General features: G+C 34.3%; 1 protein-coding gene across 1 annotated transcript in view; it reads left to right on the top strand.

The window, feature by feature from the left end:
* The first annotated feature begins 478 nt into the window (after positions 1 to 478).
* The window catches only part of LOC127948770 (catenin alpha-2-like), a 403027-nt gene continuing 387128 nt past the window's right edge, over positions 479 to 16377 (top strand). The window contains exon 1 of the mRNA XM_052545461.1: positions 479 to 705. The gene's annotated coding sequence lies outside the window, so the exon portion shown is untranslated. The remainder of the gene's footprint in view (positions 706 to 16377) is intronic.

The following is a 16377-nucleotide window of genomic DNA, read 5'->3' as shown; positions in this document are numbered from 1 at the left end:
AGCGAATACTTTTTTTTGTTTATTTTTATTTTATTATTATTAATTTCAATAAATTATATTATAATCATATAATTTCGAAAAAAAAAATACATTCATGACTGGCTTTGTAATATACTCTTTACACACACACGCACACACGCACGCGCACACACACACACACACACACACACACACACACACACACACACACACACACACACACACACACACACACACATACACAGAATAAATAAATAAATACACAATTCCAAACAGTCGTGGACACCCAACATGCGCACATGACTGAGCACGCGCTCCGTTCTCCAGCTGAGTATCACTGTTTAACAAAGATGCGCAGCAGCATCATCGCCCCGCCCATCCCAGGATGCGCTCTTTCTCTCCGCGTTTACAGCGCAGGCGCAGTACAGGCTCACTATTTAGCAAGAAGGGAGCGCGCATACTCAGCACCTGTCGTGTGTGTGGCTGGGATTCGGTGGGAGGGGTCATTATTTGGCAGGGAGCGGCAGAGAGACGAGCATTTCCTAGATACCCACAGCAACGCGTGGATTCATTCCGCTTCCATCACTTCAGAGGCGAGCCGGCGGATTTTCTGGGCTGTTTAAACTTACTGGCTAAGCTTGGAAAGCCGCCCGTTCGGAAATAAATCACAGCATCGTATTTCCTCGGAAGTGTTTTGTTCCTTTACCGGGGCTGTCATCACTGAAGGTAAGATCTATGGAAGCCACTTTGGAACAATCAAACCGTTATTAGATGTGTCAGAAAGGCGAGGCTTGTGCATCCTAGCCTTATTGTGCTGATTATAAGGATTTAAACTAGGGGAAAAAATAAAATAAAATTCAGATATCAAATGAAAGATACATAGGTAAATGCCCTGAAGCGACTGTCTGCATCCCTCAACCGTAGCCTATAAATCTACAGTTATTCCAGCACCGAGGTGATGGCCAGTGCCTCCCATCTGCAGCCTGCTAGCATACCGGCTAATCAGCTCATATTATGTGAAATAAAGGTATGCTTTAAAAAATAAAATAAATGAATAAATAAATAAAAAATTCCGCGTGGTAACAGGCGTTGTTTTGGTGAATTGTATTGTAGCCTAATAATAAAAGCGTCTGTCCATCCTCATTGTCGGAGCGCCTCCAGTATTTAATGTCCCGTTATCCTTTGTCTGCAATTACTGTTGTGCACGATTTTATATTTAAATTATATGTTGAAAAGTCTTTTAGGATCTGTACGTCTATAAGAAGTAAATATGAAAGTTTTGTAATAAGATACAACTTTGGACTTAATGGCATTGAGATATTTTGTTGGTCCTTGATGCTGGATGAAACCCAGTTTTAGTAAATTAACTTTATTTTTTAATATAAAATGGTATTTGGACTGGGACCGATTTTCGTATTTATAATTTTTTTTTCTTTATGATGATACATGGTTCTCTAAGAAAGAAAGAAAACGTAGCAATGCTTGTCATCAAATTTATGTATAATAGCCTATTCCAGTTGCAGGATGCGGTTTGGGTTTTGTGGCAGGTGTGTCAGATCCCCACTGTATTAGCTTCAAACCCCAAAAGCTATCCAACAGAAGGTTGATGAATTGTATATGTATTTCAAAATGACTTTCAGAGCTTTTATTATTTAAAAAAATATTTACAAATCAAAACACATTTTTTCACTTGTTGCCAAAAAGACACTAAGGTTCTTTCACACTACAAGGATAACTATAGGCTTACTGATAACTATAATGCTTCAATTAACGTTTTAATTCTGTGAGAATCTAGTACACATTGCAGCTAATAACGACACTAAGAAACGATATGGAGATGTTTTTTATTTTTTTTATTTTTTTTACTGATCATCAAAAAGAAACAATGCCAGCTATTCATATCTGAATTCACTGACTTTAAAGAGAACATTTAATGCAACACATAACAAAATGTGTTGGGGCATTTTTATATACTGTAGGCTATTGTTTGTTGGTGTGGCTTGCATATGTGTTTTTCACGACTTTTTGGTGAGTGTGATGATAAAGCATGCCATCTGCTATCAGAGATATCACTTTATTATAGATTTACACAACTAGAAACTTCAGTTATTTATTTATTTGTTTATTTATTTATTTTACTATTATTATTATTATTATTATTATTATTATTATTATTATTGGGAAAACTGTGATAATGGCGTAAATGGTGAACACTTGAAGGGTTGGTAAGATGAATATACATTTAAAGATAATCTATAGACATTAAAATTCCATTTAAAACATTAAAAAACAAAAACAAAAAAACAATCACAATTTGCTCCCCTGAATCAGATACGAAAATTAAATACGCTATCTAAACCTAGATTTTATTAAATATATAACAAATGTAATATATATAAAAATTTGCATATTTAGTTCCAGACATTTTGTCACATTAACAGCATTTTTGCCTTGAGCCTTGTTAATAACATGCTTTAGTAGTATCTGAATGTAAAATAAAGGGCCAGCTGTTAGACATTTTGTATAATGCATGTTTAACTTATCTAAACTCTATATTGTGACTCTATGATTGTAAAATAAGCCCTTATGCTAAGGTAAACATAGCCAATTTTTATTTTATTTTAAGTGATTTTTCTCCTTGGATAGCTCAACGAACCTCAAAACTGTAGTGGATAAGCATTTTATTCCTGTTCATTGTAACCAGTGGGGACCTACAGAGAAAATAAATAAATACAAATGTCTCAGTTGGTCAACAAGACCCAGCAGGAAGTTGCAGATAATCAAATAGCATAACTGAAGGGTTTTTTTTATTTTTATTTATTCACTAGGCAATGGAAAGAAAATGGTGATCTGAGAGGAAATCCATTTCTTTTGACTGTTATATATAACATGTTACATCTCTATTATGATGGTTTACTTGCGTCCACTATCTTGTCATCTTCACAACAGCCAAGCAAAAATGTTCGCATGAAATCAAGACAGTTTGCATTAATTTATGGTTAACAGTCTACAGTCTTCAAACTCAAAAAGTAAAGTTTTCTCAAATGTTGTCAGTGGGATTCAATGGGTGTTTGTGAATTGCAAGTTGCATAATACAAATCCTAAACAGACATGTCATTTCTTAGTTGAATTTCTTATAATGTTATGGGTTTGTAAAAGTACTTGTGAGCATTAGATTCCCCTCAGTCAGCGCGTAATAACAAAACATTTTAATGCACCCTGTCCTTCGCAGTCAGCAGCACATTATGACACCCTGTTTATACCAGTGAATCCAAAAACCGGAATGTTCCCAAACTAATCAATGAAGCTGACTGTTTAGACAGCTTCCTTGATCATAATAGCAGTGTTTTATTTGCTCGCTAGCAGTGTAGAGGTGTCCATGCCGTACAGAGTTGTAACAGTAGCCGTAAGCAGAAACCTAATGGGTGTGAAAGGGCAACAGTGAGGCTCTATTTAGAAGTCGAGCGTTTGATTGACAGGGAGGGGTGCAACTCTATTACATCCTCCACAATCATGTCAGAGCTTTTCTCAACCCTGTAAGACAAACAGTGCTTTAAAAGGGTCACATGCTTTCGGTTTCCATGGAATATGAGACTGATATTCTATATGCACAGTATTTATTATGTTTCATATTCAGTAGACTGATAGCAACAACTTCTTGCATTCACTCAAAAGCAAATAAGTAGTAATTCTTTAACTGCTGTAATGATACTCAAATGGACGGGCATTGCACATAAATAATGTGCTGTAAAGTGAGGACCAGGAGAGCAGATTTGCCCTGTGTCAGCTCTTTGGGACGCCCTGTGAGCGTGATCTCAGCGAATCTGGTCGCTATGGTGTCTCTAGGCTGAAGCGAGGGCTGTTTGCTAAGACAGACAAGCAGTAATAAAGCACCCAGCTAGACAGAGAGACTTTCCGATGCTCATTGCACTGAATGACAGGAAAAATCCTAGAATGCATTGTTCAGACTATTGATTCTAATGTGTGCCAACATTTATACAGCACTACATGTGCATTCATCCATTTATCTGCAGTATGTGAATGAATGTGAAAATATTTTCTTGAAATTTGTGCCTGTGCCATGTTTATTTAAAGCAAAACATTTGACAGGTTGTTGTTGAGTTTTTATTATGTTTATTTTATTTTAAATGAATGAAGTAGGGATGTTTTTTTTTTTTTTTTTCAAATATTTGGATTTGAATATTTGGGCTCATAAAAAATAATATTGGAATATTTGTTATTTAAATGTGTTATTTAAATGAGGCTTTAATGAGAAAGAGTTATATTTAATGTTAAGTTTTTGATTTCTGCACAAGCTTATGATTAGCCGTTGCACAACAATGTTCTACAACAACGTTACGTTTTATCGTTTTTTATTTTGGTTGAAAACGTGTAAAATAAATACATAAAAACAAACAAACAAACAAGCAAAAAAACAAAAAAACAAAAAAACATTCAAGATCAAGCATAGCAAAGGGAAAAATCAAGCAGACTGCCAATTACAGTACAGAACGTAGGCTACACATAATTGAGTCGGTATATATTTATTGTGTTTACATTGTTACATGTTTAATTTCTGAGGAACAATAATATCCACACGCTCGGGTGAAAGTTTGTTCCTCAGTCTGATAACAAAGAAAGCGCTGACGAAGATAATGTGTTCTAACAGTTTCTTTGCGCTTTGTGTTAAACCACTCTACACTGTAAAAAATTATTTAGCAGTTTAGTTGTTTCAATGAATTTTTTTATGTTGACACAACTTGCAGTTACTGAATTTGTTCATTCAACTAAAAATTTTAAGTTTTCAGTGTCTCAACTAGTTTGAAAGTTGACTGAACTAGGTCATTTGTCCTCATAACTTAAAAAAATTTGTTGACTCAATTCAATAGCAATATCACGTTCACAACATCACTTATCGCGAGATCTCGTCATTCTCCTGAATGCTGTTGAAGAGAGAAGAAGGTCGTCAGCCATTCTAGTCAGTTTCTCCTCAAAGTTTGGACATTTGACTAGAATACAACTTTGGTAAGTAAAATATTCGTATTTATTGGCTTAATGTGTAAAATTACATTTGTTGTCTCAGAAGAGTAAGTATTGTTTAAAGAGTCGTATATTCTGTATGTAAGTTACTGTATGTAAATGTTCGTTTCGCGGCACTCTGAAGCCTCAAAATACAGGCGGTTCCACAGTATTCTCCTTATAAATATTAAAACAGATATTCTCCCATGCGGGACAGCGGAGCTAAACTTATGTGGAGCACGATAAAAATACAGTTTGTATGTATTATTTGAGCCCAGGGCTGCGTTAGAGGCCGTGCAAACAGAGCGCGAGAGCTCAACGCGGATCACTGTATGGATTAAGAACGGCGGGAATAAAAAAAAAAAAAAAAGGAACTGCTCTAAACCTGACAGCGTAAGACATACGTCAGAATATACATCGATGAAACATTAGGAGAAAAAAGAAGATTCCTACTCGAACTGTGTCTTTTCTGCATGTTATAAGGGAAACAAATGAGCACCATAGATGAGCACCTCCCTCAGAGTTCTTCTGGAGCGCGTATCTTAACGTTACATTTGATATCGCTGACATAAGCTTAGTTCTGATGATTTTTTTTACAGTCTACGGTTCAGATGAAGTTCTGAAGGTAGCGTTACAAACTCTTCTTTCAGTTTTCTGAAGTAACGTTAGTCATTCAAGTGCCTCACTAGAACCTAGAACCCAGTGTAATGCTGCGTGAATCTGTTTTTATACAGTCTATGGTGAATATACGGTCATAAGTAAATTGCGTACGTTTAAATCTATATATTTTAGAATAAAAGTAATATCATATATCTTGTATAAATAGAGATACAATAACGATCGACACAAATGTGTTAAATTTCCTTTTATTGTGTTATAATTATGTGTTGTGTCATTTAAAAGCATTGTCTGGATGGTATAGTTTGTCTTTGGCATTTAATACAAACTTGTCAATACATTTGTCTTTCTCTGTAAAGATTTATTTATATGTATGTTTATTATTTTACAGTGTTTTAACATGTTTTTGTATTTTTCTTGTTTATGATATTTTTGAATGACTGAAGATTCAGCGCAGAATTCAATAATCCTGTGGATGGACCACAGCGAGTCCTTTTGCAGTTATCCATCAAAAAGATATGCAGACATAATGGAAATGGCATTTACATTGTAGAGCTTGGACGAAGTTGTAAGTAAATTTATTTATTTATAAATGCACATTTATTGGAGTCTATATGCTTTACAATTGTAAGGCCCTGTTTAATGCATCCCTTTGTTTTTATTAAAGCACACAAGCTCTGCGCAGGAATTCATCAAGGACATGACTGCTGGGATTACGCTTGTGGATGACCAAACTAAGCACCATCAGTCTGCAGTGATGTGATCCAGGTAAAAGAAGAAGAAATCTGGGTGATCTGGGGTTGTAACTCGTTGTTAGACGATCTGTGTACTGTGTTAGACGATCTGGGACTGGGACTAACAGAAACGAACTAATTCAGGTTTAAAACAACTTGAGGTTTAGTAAATGACAATTTTCTTTCTTTTTCTTTTTTGGGTGAACCCTTTATGAAAATGTAGATATTTGCATTGGAAAACAGCTTCAAAATTTAGAGAACATAATTTGACATTATTTTCCCCAGTTTTATTCCGTGAATTTTCTATAATTGGTATTTAAAATGTCTTTATAAAGTGTTGAATTTATCTTCATAAACAGGGTTTCTGGTGGTTTTATGGACATAGCCATTCTTTATTATTTTGCTGAATACTGTTTTGAATCCTGAAATTTTCAGTTCTAGCATATTGGCCATTAGCAACTTTGCTTAAAGGATTGTTTCACCAAAAAAATTAAATTAGGCCATGTTTTACTCATTCTCAAGGCACCCTATGTGATTTTCTTCTTTCAAACGAATCTTATCTGAGTTGAATTTAAAATTGTCCTGGCTCTTCCAAGTTATTTAATGGCAGCAGACAGGTGTGTTTTTTTCTCAGCAGTCCAAAAATAGTCAAATAAAATGCACCCATCCATCAATAAAACGTGTCTCACATGGCTCTGGGGAGTGAATAAAGGCTTCCTGTCGCAAATCGATGCACTTTTTGTAAGAAAAATATCCATATTTAAAAAGTTGTAAACACTTTTTTTTTTTCTCTTCCACTGACTATCATACGTGCAAGCCTAATTTTGTGATTCTACTTTGTGATTGCTGTATTGTTGTCTCCTCCGCTCTTCCGTGTTCGTCACTAATCATCGGTGCATGCATGACCCCTATGTCCTATTTTCATCCACCCGGAATGGCTCTTACGAAAGTGAGAGAAAAGGGTTTAAATATGTTTTGAATAACATTTTAAATATGTATTTTTTTTTTTATTACAAAATCACATGGATTCGCTACAGGAGGACATTATTCACCTCTCAGAGCCATGTGAGGTACTTTTTATTATGAATTGATGCACATTATTTGACTACTTTTGGACTGTTGAAAAAAACACCCACCTATTGCCATAAATATTTTTTTATATAATCCGACTGGATTTGTCTGAAAGAAGAAAGTCATACACACCTACGATGCCATGAGGGTGAGTAAAACATACATGGGTTAACCAACCCTTTAGGGCCATTTCATAGTCAACGCATCTGTAGGCATACGTGTCCCCGAGGCTACGCATCGTTAGGCTTCGGCCGCCATTATGCGTCGGTGCGTAGCCAAATGTGTGGTCCTAGTTTTTGATACGCGACGTGCCGATTCACGCAATACTATGCGTTGTCGGTGGGGGCGACATTGCAAGTATTGTACATTAATTCAAGTATATTGTGTTTACAGAAGAAGAAGGTTTGAATACATTGGCGGGCGAAGAGGAAAAATTATACGAACTTATACATATTCATCCACATTTATACGATAGTTCATCAGCAACAGAATACACTCTTCTTCAGTTGCCATTGTAATCTGAATATCACGCGACCCGACTCTACTAATATCACCCTACTTTACTACCCCCTGTTGCGTGAGCCGTGTATTGCATACACGCATCAACCGTGACGCTTGCGCTCACTGTTTAGACTATGAAAAGGAGTGCGTTGCTCGCGTTTCCCGCGTTGACTATGAAACGGCCCTTAGGAGTCATGCTTTACTCTGAACATGCAGTGCAACAGACTATTATTTAAAAGGAATACCTATTTACACCAATATATTTTCTGATCATTGTATAAATGGTGTGACACATTAGACACTTAGAATCAGATTAAGAAAAAAAACCTGAATGTTGTATTGGTTTGTCACATTTTATGTCATTCAGAAATCATGTAGAATACCAGTGAAGAAAATAATTTCCCCCCATTTTTAGAATAGTTGGTTCTGGGGGTGTATTTTACACTTATCTTCCCATGGGATTTTAAACTCTTTGTGTTCAGCAGAACAAAGAATTTAGTACAGGCTTTTAACAGTTTAATACAGGATGTTATTTTGAGGAGCACCATTTAATTTTGACTTTCATTTTTGGTTACATTTTTCTAAATATCTTCCACTTGAAGGTGAATTACACTTTGCATTAATTGGTAGCTGTGCTTTTAACAAAACACACAACTTTAATAGTGTATGTACATATGTGTGTTCGTTTATAAATTTATTAAGTAATGTAATATTTTTTTTATTTTCCCAGCCATCCAGTGACATTAAGGATGTTGAGAAAGAAATTGAAGAGGGCATTCTGATTGTAACTGAGGAACAGCAATGTGATGTGCTTCCCAAGGAATAACCAACATTGGTCTCATTTGGACATCCTGTCATCACTGACATCTCCCATGTCCCCAAGGTATTTGGACTCCTAATGGGTCTGTATGCAGTGAACATCCACTACCTCCAGCGCAATAAATACACCATTGAGGCTCTGCAAAAACTTGTTAAGACCAGCTGCTCCCACCATGTGCTCGCTACAGCCGCAGGAACTGTAGGTGTGGGGGAGTGAATGTCCAGCACTCTCTCCACCCTCAACACCACAAATAAGGTGTCCTTGAGCAAGGCACAACTTCTCCCCGGGCGCTGCAGCATAAATGGCTGCCCACTGCTCTGGGTGTGTGTTCACGGTGTGTGTACACTGCTGTGTGTGTGCACTTTGGATGGGTTAAATGAGGAGCACAAATGTATGTCATGTCACTTTCACTTTTCAGTGTTCATGATGTGTCCATCGGCTCCACCGCACTCTTTCTTAAAAAGTAGTGTTTTTTTTTTTTTTATAAGGAAAGGTTATTTTGTGCCTTTCACTATATAGAATGTACATTAAAGTTTACATGTCATGACTTGGAATATGCATGTTCTCATGTAAACAAATGTTTTTTCACCTCTCATTTTCTTAAACAGTATGTACACATTTTCAGTATGTAGCATTATGATGGGGGACGAGTTTGGAAACTTTCAAGATCCTTCTGATGTTAACACCTCTGTCTGGTCATGTTGTGCTATGAAATTTAGAATCTGACTTTAGATCTTTGTGCTTCCATGTGCATTCATTCCATTAATATCTTATTATACAGAAGTACAGTACACTCATTTTTTGTAACTAATTGTGATATATTACATATATCTTGGTTTCTCATTTTGACCATGACTTGCATTATGGTGGGGGGAGTGCATGTGATCTTGTGCAGGGTTAATATGCAGAGTTCAACCTTCTGATTTTCATATTGCGTTATGAAATTAAAAACAATGCCTGTGGTTTTGATCTGATGAATTGAAATACAACTATTTGTTTCTCAATCCCATGCCAATGTTTTTTATTATACATCACACTTTCAAGTGTCGGTTCAGATCTTTAGACATGTGTTTGTATTTTGCATTTTATGTTTTGTTTATCAATTATCAGTTGATGTGTTGACAGCAAATTGCTTGTTCAATTTAAATGTGAATGAAAGTGTTGTCTCTATCATTAAATAAATTACATAAAAAAAAAGTGTTTTGTCATCTTTATTTAAACATTTAAGGCAGTGGAGTAACATTTGTTTATGATTATTGATCGAAGTAAAAAAGAATCCCTGTTGACACAACATGATTTAGTTGACTGGACTAGAAAATAATAGTCAAGTCAACTTAAAGAAATTTGTTACCTGGACTAACTCCACTCTAGTTTGAAGTTGTTTCAACAAGATTTTTTTTGTCAAGATAACAAAAAAATTTTAGGCAGCGGGGTAACAAAATATTTTTAGTTGACTCAACAAATTCTTTTTTACAGTGTACCTCGAGGAACCTTTATATATTTGGCTATCAGATGCGCTCTTCTCGCCTCAGTCGGAATACAGCTGCAGTTACCTGCAGTCGTGAATGCAGTGATGGACAGATGTCTTTCCCTAGTCAACTGTGTTTAGATTTCATGTAATTTCTCATTGTGGTGGTGATATTATGATGAATCAGTTTCACTTATTCATTTGATTAGAATTAAATTTTGTCAGATCATTTAGTAAGATCATTTAGATCAAAGTAAATCCAAACTTTGCGAGGCAAATGACGACGAATACTATCAACTGTTAACACGCTCCACAGCGCCACCCATTTCATTTAGAAATAACTGATTAGGATTTTTGATGGATTCCCTGCAATTACGGCCAGCAAATCAACACATAGTAACATCTGAATAGTGTTTTTTTTTTGTTCGGGTAATAATTACAGACGAATATTCAAATGTTCGACTATTCGTGCACAGACCTAGAATGATGCAATACTTATGCTGTTCAAAATTAAGATAAAACATAAGAGAGCTATCATGATACTAGTTGATGAGTAACTGTGTTACTGCGGTTGAGTAAAATTTGTAAAATATGAGGAAGGTGTGATAAAATCTTGTGCGATCTATCTTCAAAACAGTAATTTATATCTATATATATATATGTTTAATTATACATATATCAGTTATTTATTAAAAACGTTTTTTTATTATTATTGATCAAGCACATATTAAATAATCAATAAATGATGATTAATGCACTTATAATAATAATAAAAACAAATTTCTATTTCAAATAAATGCTGTTTTTTTTTTTATTTCTAATCATCAGAGAGTCCTGTAGAAAATTTTCGCTGTTACCATAAGCAGCACAACAGTTTTCAGCAATATATATATATATATATATATATATATATATATATATATATATATATATATATATATATATATATATATATATATATATATATATATATATATATATATATAATATTTATTATCATTATTATTATTATTATTATTATTATTATTATTTTTTATTATTATTTTTTTTTTTAACCAAATCATCATATAGGAAAGATTTCTGAATGAACATGTGACACTGAAGTCTGTATTGGCTGCTAAAATTCATAAAGTAAAATACAGTTTTAAAATATATCTAAATAGAAAACATTAATTTAAAATATTTCACAGTATTGCTGTTTTACTGTATTTTTAATCATATAAATTCAGCCTCGGTGAGCATAGTAGAGCATAAATCCTACCAACCCCAAACTTTTGAATGGTAGTATAAACGTCCAAATGCCTTTTAAATGTACAGAGACTATATTTTACTCACATTTGCAGGAGTGAAATATTTCTAGACCCGTCTTTGGCTTTTTTTAAACAGATTTGAAATGGTAAACATTTGTTTCGATTTTATCAGCAGCATTTGTTTGCGGTTTCAGACTAATTCAGTAAGTCGATTGCTCTTCTGTTTGTGAATCTGCTTATAAATGTGCACATGAAGAAGTTTTCAGACAACCTTTAAATAATGAGGTGAAATTGCCTTTGATTAAACTTTTATTTATCACAGTTAAATGTTAGTTGGGACTTTCCAGTGACGCATAGAAAAAGATTGAAGGACAAGTACTGTGAAATATCAAGTGTAATGCTGAAATGAGACTTGTTTCAAAGGATGAACCTGGCAGAAATAGCCCTTTTTAATATCCTAGATCTAAGGCATTGTTTTTGCCTTGCCTCTACCTTTATTTAATTAAGAAGACATTTTTAATGTATTATCTTGAGCATGTGCCACAGACCATATGCAAATTTCATGAATCCTCCCACTTATTCTTTTCTGACATTATGAACTCACATGCTTATGCACTATAATCTGAGTAATGGGAGCAGTGACGAATATGGAAAGACTTGAAGCACCCATTTAAATCAATGTTAATGTGGCCTAGTACATTGTGTGATGTTGTCCTCTATACTCGTCTCGAACATATTCTCATACATTTATAAAAGAGAAAGCATTAAACTGGTGTCAGGTCAGTACAGAGGCTTAGAAATGACAAATTGCCTCAGACAGAAACATTGTTCTTGTTGATTTAAAGTTTCAAAGTAATTTTAAGCCTTGTCATCCAGCATTGCATTTTTGCTTAACGTCCTCATGTTGTATTCCTGTCATCTTCACCAAGAGTTACTTTTCCACGAAAATTCTAGGTAATGTTATCGCACTTGACTGAAACCTACATATTTTGCTCTCACACAACTTGAAGTCTTTTTGGAAATGACTGATAGTAGGTCTTATAGACCTGAGTTCATTCACCTCGGTTTTTTGAGTGATCATTTTTTTTTTTTTTTTTTTTTAAATACTAAATGTGCTAACTGAAAGAATCCGAGTTGATTAAAGAAGCTTGAATCCAAGATTTAGTGATAAAAGCATAATGAGAAATATACAAGAACTTTTTAAAGGCCTGTCATTTTTGCTGGTGGATGCCTTATTAGGACAATTTAAATTATTCTCAGAACAGTAAACTAATATTTTTATATTAGTATTCCTAGTTTAGATGTCTGGAATTTTTTATTTTTTTTCTAGTGCATGTCTATCCTATTCCCACTTGATCTTTGCAGAATTTTTTAATGAAAAAAAAAAAGTTATTTGGTTTTGCATCATACAGTAAATGCATCTACCAACACATTACAGCCTTTTTTTTATTGTCCGTTGTGATTGGTCTCCCGAGAACCATATGCTTGGAGAATTTTAGGAAAGCATGGTGATGGTGGATCGGTGCAAAAGGGGAGCATCTACCTGGAGACACAGTTGTTTTTAAAAGTCTGCATTGCAAGTAGTGATTAGCATTTTCTGAGAAGGCGGCAGCAGTACTGTCTATATTTTTCTGAGAGATGCTGAGCAAAAAGCCACTTCTCTGATCTTCTCTTTTGCAAACAGCAGTGCCTTTGAGTTTGGAGACGCCTGCAGCGCTGCAGAATTAACTGAACCAGTGATGCTGCAAGATATAACTTAAGCAACACAAACAAATCACAATTCATGATAGACTGCAAACTGTACTTGATGCAAAGTATTTTGAAACTTTTTATTTCAAGTCATTTTGACATTTATATTTGATACTTTATTTTGTTTTAACTGTTTTATTTTGTGAAATGAAAAAAAGTTATTTTACAGTGCACTTTAGCATTCAGAAAGCTGTTATTTTTTTATCTGAACCGTTTTGTCATGGCGTCTCCCTGAAGAATTTAAAGGGCACTAGCAAAAGGGCTGGTCTCATTTTCTTTCTCGAGCATGTGTGACTGTGATTAGTCAACAAAAGCATTTTTTGACTGCATCAATTTATCCATCTCTTCTTTAACTTGATCTGTTCCTCCTGCTTTTTTCAGTACCATTCTTTCTCCAACCCAGTCTGCAAAAAACATCCCACTGTAGGATATGGAGGACCTGTTGTAGAAGTCATCTTACAGTCTCCCTCTCTTTCCCCCCATCTTTCTCATTTTCTGTACAATATTTTTTTTTTGTTGTGGGTTCCTCCTCTGGACTAACAATATTTATTGTAAATAATATTATTATTTATAATATAGAAGTTTTAATGATTTTTTAAAACTTAAATTGAACTTTATATAATCTCATATTTTCTACTTAATAATAATCATACTTTATGAATTCTCATATATTGAAATTTATTGATAACTCACCATGGCACACACTGAAAAAAAAAAAAAAAAAGATTTTAATTTACTATATATATTTTTTTAAGGTCAGTGGTTGCAATCAATTTATTTTAGCTACAGTTAAATACACTAATTTAGTTGACTAACTTTCAACATGTTTTTGTTGTTGTTGTAGCTAAAATAATTTTTAAACCAATTACCTTAACAAAATATTTATTTTTTAAAATTCATTTATAACCCAACTATATTTATTTATTTTCCCATTTTGCTGTATCCCACTTATTTTGCCACACTTGACATGCCTTTAGTTGGACTGAACAAACCCATGTTACACGGATTACCAACGATCAGGTTAGGAAGTGAATTAAAAGGATAAGGATTTTTTTTATTTATTTTTGCAATCATTTTTAATCTCTAAAGTCTAAATAGTCTGTTTTGGTATACTTTTTTCATGTCACAAAAATACTTCAGTATGTTCAGTTTTAGACAAGTGCCGGTATTCAGTAATGCAATATATCATCGTAATGAATATGCATGATAATGTTATCATGGGCACTTCTAAATACCGTGAATAATTATATGATAGAGTTTGAAATGCATTTTAAGAATAAAATTCCTATCAACTGGTCGTAACAGGAAAAATTGATACCGGCATATCCCTATTCAGTTTATTTATTTATTTATTTGAGGCTATTTGAAGATATTCAACCACATAAGCGTCTATACAATGAAAGCTGTTGCATGCATTTTTGATTACCACTGGGAATGTTTGAAAATTGAAAACTCAGTGACTTAGGCAGTGGTTTTTTGAACCTATATTTTGCTTCTTTCACTCGTGATGATATCGGGATGAAAACATCCTAATACCAGTAAACAAGGCCTGATTCATTCTCTCTTTTTGTACAAAATAAGATGCATTTATTTTTACTTTTCTCTTCAAGTCAGAAAAAATAGTATTTCCAACCCTAGTTTTCCTCTTTTTCTTTTTTTTTTCTATAGCCTATACTTTCTCCTCTCCATTTTCTTCCCCTGCATTCAGCACCCCTGAGGGAAATTCTATAGCACAAATACTTCTTCAGTGTGTGTTAAAGCACAGTATATTGCACTGATCTGTCCTCCTTTGTCTTTTAGATATGTCCTTTTCCTCTTAACTTTACTCAGTAACTTTTTTTTTTTTTTTCAAATGCTTCCCTGACCTTCTATCTTTGAGATTTTCAACATTAATTAACATTCTTAATTAACTTTGGTTACCTTAGCCAAAATCTATGAGGGGGTCAATGAATGTTTTAGCTCCACTATCAGCGTTTAAAGCACTCAGGTACAGAAGTGACCGCCAGTCTTCGTACTTCAGGGTGTTTTAGGCAAGCTGAGCCCATTTACCTCCTTTTGAGGTGTCAGCAGTCGCAGCATTGGACAGATGGTCACTTCCCCTCCTGGCTGGCTTATTTAGTTCTATTACTGAGGGAAATCAATAGGACTGTAGAAGTCACCGTGACCTGTAATTTAAGGACATCTATAAAACCGTACACTTTACTTTGTTCAATTATTATTAGGATTCCCCTATGATGGGTGCGTTGGCGTTTGACTGTAAACGCAATTGATTTTCGGCCTAGTTGTAGCCTTAAACAATATCAGCTACATCAAAATATAATTTTTAGACATCTGCTTTTTGTGCTCAGTATGCTGGGAAATTTAGCGCTGTGAGTGGAGAAGCAATCCTATTTCATGTCTGAACATTAATCTTCAAAATATAATTTTTTCTCTTTGGCATTTCTCTTTGGCATCTCTGCAATACATCTGTAATCAAACCAAGGACAGATCTTATTTGCCTGTTCATGCATTAAAGCAATTTACTGAATTGCAAAGGAACATGACATCGAGATTGTCATTTCAACATCTAACAAACTTAAATGTATTCTGTTTTGAATTAGAGTATCATGCTTTTTGCACTGTTTGAAACTTTTGCATTGTATTTCAAGTCTTTTGAAGTCAGGTTTGTGTTAAGAACAGAGCAAATTAAAGTCATTATCCAAAGAAAAATCTTTACGAGAATCTTTCCTTGGTGCATCGTATTTTTTTTTGACAAAACCTCACTTAATGATTTGTTTGGGAATCAGAATCAATTCTCAAACCAATTCAATGACACACTGATCTGGTTATAGAGATTGTGGCTTACTAGAGAAGAAAATCATTAGTGAAAAATAAGTCATTTTTTGAAGCTTGATATCCCAAGGTCTCATTTATCAATATTGCTTTGAAAAGAGCTACCAGTACAAAATTCCTACTTTCATTTTCCACAGACGAAAGAAAGTCAGATAGGTTTGGAACAACATGAGGATGAGCAAATTAAAGATTTGTAATTTTTGTGTGAACTAATCCTCAAATAGTTCTCCTCACAAATGCTGAAATTAGCTGTCAGTGCTCATTTACCTATCCCAGAAATAGCAGGGCCAAACATTATTAGCTTCAGCTCCAGAAGCAATTTCTGCTGAGAGTAAT

Source organism: Carassius gibelio, chromosome B1 (assembly GCF_023724105.1).
Source record: "Carassius gibelio isolate Cgi1373 ecotype wild population from Czech Republic chromosome B1, carGib1.2-hapl.c, whole genome shotgun sequence".
Taxonomy (NCBI): Eukaryota; Metazoa; Chordata; class Actinopteri; order Cypriniformes; family Cyprinidae; genus Carassius; species Carassius gibelio.
The sequence above is the reverse complement of the archived record's forward strand: the minus strand, read 5'-3'. Positions and strand labels throughout refer to the sequence as shown.